Here is an 8,599-nt window from a genome sequence, read left to right as displayed (position 1 = left end):
TTTAGGGCACAAACCCCAACACCAATTACAAGATCTAAGGTAGCAAAGATTCAACAATCATTTATTCTTCATGTACAAGATTGGATAGGGTCGGTTCATCCTCTATTTTATGTGAAAAATGTTGATCTAATAGACGACGGACCATTTTGGAGTGGAACATGGAGTAGACATTAAGTTTCCATGAGTTCAAGCACTTTGAAGAATTTTTATATTTAAGATCACAAATATTTTATTGTAATTTCAGCTTTGATTTTATTTCTATGACTAGTCAAAGATGGAGGCTATTATTAATAATGGTACATTAAAGATGGTGGTTGGAAGATAGTGGATGGAAGATGAAGAACTCTTAGAGTGTATGTTCAATTCCAAGATTACTTGCATGTTCATTTGTGTATCTTTTCATCTCCCTATCATTAATTGCTAACAACTAGTCAAATCTGAAATTGTTGAACTTCCTTCTTATCTTTCATTTTATTTCTCCATGCAAACGGCAGAATTTGATTTTGTGCCCTTCAATAAAGTTTTAGATCATCATTGTATCTTGAATTGTTAAGAAGAGCATTTTATCAAATTCCTTGTGTAAAACCCTTGTATTTACACTTCCTTTTATGTGTTCAATTTCATTCCCGAAAAAAACAAATTGTATTGTGCTTTCCCTTAGTTTGTTCTTTTCATTGTTTTCTTGTTCTTTTTATGGTTATTTTCATAATTATCTTGTCTTGCTTATATCGAATAGCTCTCTATTTCAAGAATTGTTTGTTGAAGCCTACCTAATATCATAATTCAGCCACCTTCCCAAATAGCTTACCTTTTTGTGTACAAACACGAGTGTTCCCAAGTGAAAAAAAAATAGTGAATTGCTTTTAAATATTACTATGAGTCAAGGAGAGGGAGATCATGTGGAGATTATTGAAGCTCGGTATAAAGAAGCACAAGTTGGTGTTACAACTCGATTGACCCAAGTAGTTGAATCCTTGATGGATCAGGTAACTAGGATGGAAAGAGCTTTGAGGAATCCTCAACAAAGAGAGGGTTACAATGAAGGAGTTGAAAATAAAGAAGATGATGATAATGAAACTCTTTTAGTTGGGCAAAACCCAAGGGTAATGATAGTGTTAGGCCAAGGTAGAGGAAGATGAAGGAGAAGGGAAAGAAAGGGAGTACCTAAATGAGAGAGGAGAGGAAAGAGGAATCGGAGGAGTGAAGCTTACAATTACTACCTTTCATGGGACTACGAATCCAGAGGAGTATTTGTAATATTAGAGTAAAATCGAGCTTGTTTTTTATTGCCACAATTTTAGCGAGAAAAGGAAAATGAAGCTTGTTGTAGCTGAATTTGTTGATTATGCAAGTGTATAGTGGACATCCTTGAAACTCGAATGGAGAAAGAATTACGAAGAGCCAATTGAAACATGAGTTAAAGGCCCTAATGAGAAAAAAAGTACATTCCTAAGCACTACATTAGAGAACTCAAGCAAAAGCTTTATTCTTTGTAGCAAGCATCCAAATGTGTGGATGATTATTATAAGGAAATGAAAACCCTTATGAATAGAGCAAGCATTAATAAAGATGAGAAGGATACAATGACTAGATTTCTTGGAGGAATGAATCGAGAATTAGCCAATCAAGTGACAGGAAAATTTACTTCGACATGAAAGAATTGTTACACCTTGCTGTCAAAATTGAATGGCAATTAGCTTGGGAGAAGTTACACAACAAGATGTATGCTTCTTCTAAATCTACTTCTATTTCTACTAACACTTGGCAAAAGAATGAAAATACTGGAAAAGTTGATTTCAAGCCTGGGAAAAATTTGAGTTTGACAAGAAGGATAAGGCTGAGAGCTCCAAGGGCAAGGAAAAGTTGGAGGGATTCAAGGAGGTTCGAGAAAAAAATAGAGATATCAAATGTTGAAAATGTCAAGGAGTTGGTCATATTAGTCATGGTTGTCCAAACAAGCTAACCATGATCATAAAAAATGGAGAAGTTGTCCTCGATAAAGAAGAAAGTGACCAAGATGAGCTAATTAAAGAAAAAGTTGAAGAGAGTGAGGGCGAACTAGAAGATGGGAGTAGATTGACACTTGTTACAAGGAGACTTCTTAGCACTCAAGTTAAGGAGAATGATATCAAAGACCAAAGAGATAATTTTTTCTACACTAGGTGTTTAGTTAATGGGACTCCTTGTGGTTTTGTTATCCACAATGGAAGTTGCACCAATGTCGTAAGTATATTTATGGTCAAACAATTGTAAATTCCGACTCAACACTATCCTAAGCCTTACAAGCTTCAATGGCTCAATGATAGTAGAACACTGAGGGTAGTTTCTCAAGTTTTAATTTCTTTTACCTTGGGAAAGTATAAAGATGAAGTTCTTTGTGATGTGTTACCTATGCATGCTGGAGATATATTACTTGGTCGGCCTTGGCAATTTGATAAGAAAGTCTTGTATGATGGATACTTGAATAGGTATTCTTTTACAAAAGATGGGAGAAAAACAACTCTTGTATCTTTGTATTCTAAAGATGTATTTTCTGATCAATTGAAGTTAGAGAAAAAAAAGAAAAGAGTTTGAAGAAAAAGAGTTGAGAGAAAAAAAGAGGTGAGTGAAAAATTCGAAAAAAATCGATGAGAAAAAAAGAGTGGAGAGAAGAAAACTGAAAAAAATAATGAAATTGAAAGAAAAGAAAGTGAGTTGTTTGGAAAAAGTGGGAGAAGTGAGAAGGGCAATATTTTTCCAAAAATCAATTTTTGTACTTATGTACAAGGAAGGATATTTAGCCTCTAATGTTAACAAGTTGTCTTTGCCTAGTGTTTTTCAATCTCTTTTGCAGGAATTTGAAGATGTGTTTCAAGATGAAGCTCCTAAAGGACTACCACCTACTAGAGGTATTGAGCATAAAATGGATTTCATTTCTGGGGTTATCATTCAAAATAGGCCAGCCTATAGAGCAAATCCGACTGAGACAAAGGAAATTCAGAGGCAAGTGGAGGAGCTCATGGAGAAAGGCTATGTTCAAGAAAGCTTGAGCCCATGTTCTGTACCGGTCTTATTGGTGCCAAAGAAGGATGGGACTTGGTGCATGTGTGTGGATTGTAAAGCCATCAACAAAATCACTGTAAAGTATCGTCATCCTATTCCTAGGCTAGATGATATGTTTGATGAGTTGCATGGTTCATGTTTATTCATAAAGATTGATTTGAAATATGGATATCATCAAATTAGAATGCATGAAGGAGATGAATGGAAAATAGTTTTCAAACCTAAATTTGGATTGTATGGATGGCTTGTTATGCCTTTTGGTTTAACTAATGCTCCTAGTATATTTATGCGTCTAATGAATCATGTTCGAAGAGAATTTTTGGGAAATTTTTTTGTTATTTATTTTGATGATATTTTGATTTTTTCAAAGGCTTTGTTTGAACATGAGAAGCATGTTAGGACTATCTTGATTACACATAGAAAAGAGAGGCTCTATGCTAATTTAGATAAGTGTAGTTTTTGCTTGGAAAAATTTAACTTTCTTGGCTTCATAGTTGGCAAAAATGGAGTAGAAGTAGATGAAGAGAAAGTTAAGGAAATTAAAGAATGACCAACACCCAAAAATGCAAGTGAGGTTAGAAGTTTTCATGGTCTAGCTAGTTTCTATAGGAGATTCATAAAGGATTTTAGTACCATAGCTGCGCCATTGAATGATTTAGTGAAAAAGCATGTTGTCTTTGAACGGGTGAAACACATGAAAAATATTTTAATGAACTTAAGGATAAGTTAACCAATGCACCATTACTTGCCCTGCCTAATTTTGATAAGACCTTTGAAATTGAGTGTAATGCAAGTGGTTTGGGCATATGTGCTGTATTGATCAAGATGGGGAGCCCTTAATATATTTTAGTGAAAACTAAGTGGGGCAACTTTAAACTATCCTACCTATGATAAAGAATTATTCTCTTTAGTTCGTGCTTTGCAGGTATGGTGACACTACTTATGGCCAAGAGTGTTTGTGATCCATACTGATCATGAAAGCTTGAAGCATCTTAACGGTCAAAGAAAATTGAATCATAGGCATGCAAAGTGGGTTAAATTTATTGAAACATTTCCCTATGTGATCAAATATAAGCAAGGTAAGAAAAATGTGGTGGTTAATGCTTTGTCAAGAAGGTACAATCTCTTTACATCTCTTAATGCAAAAATTCTTGGATTTGAGTATGTTAAGGAATTATATAGAGATGACATTGATTTTGGAATAATTTATTCATCTTGTCTTGATGGAAAAGTTATAGATGATTACTATGCTTTTCATGAATTTTTGTTCAAGAAAAGTAAGTTTTGTGTTCCTAAATGTTTTGTAAGAGACTTGCTTGTGAAAGAAGCCCATGGGGGTGGATTGATGGGGCATTTCGAGATTCATAAAGCCTATGATATGTTGCATGAGCACTTCTTTTGGTCTAAAATGAAGCAGGATATGCATAAGGTCTATACTCAATGTTTTAAATGCAAAGAGGCTAAATCTAGATCACAACCAAATGGATTGTATACTCCTTTGCATGTGTCGATGAACCTTGGACTAACATATCTATGGATTTTGTTCTTGGTTTGCCTAGGACTAAGAAGGGTAAAGATAGTATTTTGTTGTTGTGGATAGATTTAGTAAAATGGCACATTTTATAAAATGTAACAAAACTGATGACGCTAAGCACGTGGCTGACTTGTTCTTTAGAGAAGTGGTAAGGTTATATGGAATTCCTTGAACAATTGTTAGTGATAGAGATATTAAGTTTTTAAGCCACGTTTGGAAAGTGTTGTAGGATAAGTTGGAAACAAAGTTGTTGTTTTTTACTACTTATCATCCTCAATCTGATGGACAAAGTGAGGTAGTAAATAGAACATTAGGTGCTTAATTTAGAGCCATTATTTCAAAGAATATTAAGTCTTGGGAAGACTCTTTGCCATTTGTTGAATTTGCATATAATAGGATAATTCATAGTACAACTCATTGTTCTTCTTTTGAAATTGTTTATGGATTCAATCCACTTACTCCCTCTTAATTTGCTTCCTATTCCTTCTAACGATTTTGTGAGTGATGCGGCCACAAATAAGGCAGAATTGATCAAAATCTTGCACAAGGAAGTGAAAGAGATGATTGAAAAAAATAACTCCAAAGTTGCTTCAAAAATTAACAAAGGAAGAAGGGAACTCATTTTTAAACCGGGTGATTGGGTTTGGGTACATTTTTTAAAGGAGCGATTTCCATCTCAAAGGAAGACAAAGTTACATCCAAGAGGGGATGATCCTTTTCAAGTTCTTGAAAGAATTAACAACAATGCATACAAGATGATCTTCTAGGAGAATTTTTGGTCAGTTCTACATTTAATGTTGCTGACTTGAGTCGTTGCAATGTAGGTGATGAATTTCCTGATTCGAGGACAAATCCTTTTGAAGAGGGGAAGATGATAAGAACCAAGGTACTCCTCATGTTCCGGTTAGACCAATTACAAGATCCAAGGCAGCAAAGATTCAACAATCATTTATTTTTCATGTACAAGATTGGACAGGGTCAGTTCATCCTCTATTTTATGTGAAAAATGTTGATCCCATAGACGACGGACCATTTGGAGTATTGAAGGTCAATGTTTGCTCTGTTGAAGTGGAACATGGAGTAGACATTAAGTTTCTATGACTTCAAGCACTTTGAAGAATTTTTATATTTAAGATCAAGACAATTTATTGTAATTTCAGCTTTAATTTTATTTCTATGACTAGTCAAAAATGGAGGTTGTCACTAATGATGTTACATTAAAAATGATGGATGGAAGATAGTGTTTGGAAGATGAAAAACTCTTTTAATATTTTATTTTGACTTTCTACCTTACATTAAATAGGTTTAGATCTCTACAAGGCTATAAAAATTCTTCTCTCCATCCATTTGTAATCAGAATTTGATAAATGAAATTTGAGATCTCATATTTGAGACTATTCCCTTAGAATTTTTGCAATTTTTGTGATAGAATGCATGTGAGTCATTCAATCTAACCTTGAGCAAGTTGATTGTGGAGTGACTCAATCTAGAACAAGATTTCTGGTTGCTATTTTTGCTATAAGACTTGATACAATTTTATAGCCATTCGTCGTAATAAAAGTATTGGATATTTTACAAGAATACATATTACACTTTTTGTGGCTAGAATATTAGATAACGACCTAAAAAAGTTACATGATATTTATCCACTCTAAACACAAGTCATTCTAATTTTCTTTGTCCCATGGGTTTGAACTATCTATAATTTAAATGTTTGAAATAATTAATGGTATGTATTTGAATTATGTAGGATAAATTAATATTTGGACGTTGGACTATGTATGTATTTGTTTACCAATTTTGTAAATATGAATCATAATTAAAGAATACATATATGAAAATAGTATTAATAATTGTTTAATGTTTTTAATAAATTTGAAAACTCTTATGTTTAATATTGTAATATGGATTTGTTTTACCATCTTTTGTTGGGAAAAAATTATATACTAATTAACTAAATGGTAAGAAAACAAAGGGACGGAATCATAAAATAAATTTATATTATTTAATATATAATTCAATTAACTAATCAACTCAAATAAAATAAATATATTATAAATATAATGATTATAAATTTCTATTAGATGTTCGTGTTTAGTGTCTATGGACCATGTATCATGCTCCCATTTTCCAAAGTGTTATGCATGTGTCTTGCCAAATTCCCTATAAATAGTGGCATTTTGTGGGTTCTGGAAAACACACATTGGGAAAATTCCATGAAAATTGAAGAAAATGAAGAATTTAGAGAAATTTGTTATTTTATATTTTGCTATTTTTTTATATATATTATGTTTAATTTATTTTAATATTTATTTATATTATATTATATTATATTTATTTTAATATTATATTTTATTGGTATCTATGTTCCTGTTGTGCTCCTCAAGTTCACAACATGTTATCAACATGAGCTCCTATAAAACTCGCTAAAGATAGGTCCTAAAGGTATGTCAAATTTTCTCTCTTCGTTATAATTAATAAATTAAATGTTGTTTTATATATTTGATAGATATTAAATTTCTAATATAAATATAATATTTTGTAATAGTGTTACTATGAAAATATTATAAAATTAGAATTTGTAACATTTGATATTAATGGTAATAAATATTTTCCATCAGTGCTATGCCAAAATACACCTAGATGCCATTAAAATGTGATCATCAAAAAATAATTTTTCTCCCTAAAGTTCGTCATAAATGGATGCATTTGAGGCCCCAAAATTTAAATCAATATAATAGGGAAGACATTTTTCTACATTTCAGATATGCTTCTGCAGTAGCAATATCGAGAGAAAGGTTTTAAGCAGTATTCTAAACTAATTTCATGTCTTCTCATGGCCAAACAAAATAACGAATTATTAATGAAAAATCATGAATTCGACCAATCGGAATGACACCATTCCCTGAAGTAAGTTCTAAGAATTTTAATAATAATCATGGTTGAAGTCATGGTTATGATTGAGATTGTAATCGTGGCAGAGGAAGAAATAATTATCATTTTTGTGGTGGTTGTTTTAATCATTAAAATTTCAAAAGAACCACACAAAATGATGATCATAAGGGAAAAGCTCCACAAGATAAAAGTTCAAAAATTGTTGAAAATAAATGCTTCTGATGTGGAATGATTGGACATTGGTCACGTACCTGTCATACGGTAAAACACTTAGTTGATCTCTATCAAGCATCCCTGAAGGAAAAGGAGAAAGCAAATTTTGCATACTAAAGTGGTGACATATTTGCCCCATCCCATATGACAAATTTGGATGTGGTAGATTTCTTTGAATCTCCTAAAGAGAAAATCGGAAGAATCGATGGAACATCAAGTGTTTTTTATTCATCTCCATGTTTTTTTCTTCTCTTAGTAGATGTTAACCTTTGTATATTCTAAATGTTGTTTTTCTTATTGTAATTATTTTCTTTTAATGAAGAAGCCCGAATCATTTCCATATGTTCGGTGACTAAAAAATGAGTAAAGAAGATCTATGTCTGGCAAACAGTGCAACTACACATACAATACTTACAAATAAAAAATATTTTTTTCAAACTGATAATGCTAGAAACAAAAGTCAATACGATATGAGGTTTTGTAAACCTAATTGAAGGCTTTGGAAAAGCAAATATTATTTTGCCTAGAGGAACAAAATTTATAATTGACAATGCATTTTTCTCTATTCAATCAAAGAGAAATCTACTTAGTTTTAAAAATATACGTTGCAATAATTACCATATTGAGACTAATAGAAAGAACAATATGGAGTATCTTTATATCATATCTACTGTCGCATATGAAATGTATACTGGAAAAGTTGTTTGTTTTATCTTCTGGGTTATATTATACTCATATACCAGTAATTGAAACATGTGCAACAATGAACCTGAAGTTCATGGATCAAGACATATTTACAATTTGGCATGACCGATTGGGTCATCTAGGATCTATAACGATGAGAAGAATTATTGAGAATTCAAATGGACATCTATTGAAGAGCCAAAAGATTCTTCAATCTAATGAATTATCATA

General features: G+C 32.1%; 1 long non-coding RNA gene across 1 annotated transcript; it reads left to right on the top strand.

Moving 5' to 3' along the window:
* The first annotated feature begins 512 nt into the window (after positions 1 to 512).
* On the top strand, positions 513 to 5,839 carry LOC120081314. Its single transcript, XR_005482786.1, has 3 exons — positions 513 to 3,118; positions 3,968 to 4,121; positions 5,401 to 5,839. It is a non-coding gene; the product is annotated as an uncharacterized LOC120081314 (long non-coding RNA).
* Positions 5,840 to 8,599: the final 2,760 nt, after the last annotated feature.

The sequence above is a fragment of the Benincasa hispida genome, chromosome 7 (assembly GCF_009727055.1).
Source record: "Benincasa hispida cultivar B227 chromosome 7, ASM972705v1, whole genome shotgun sequence".
NCBI classification, from domain to species: domain Eukaryota; kingdom Viridiplantae; phylum Streptophyta; class Magnoliopsida; order Cucurbitales; family Cucurbitaceae; genus Benincasa; species Benincasa hispida.
The sequence above is the reverse complement of the archived record's forward strand: the minus strand, read 5'-3'. Positions and strand labels throughout refer to the sequence as shown.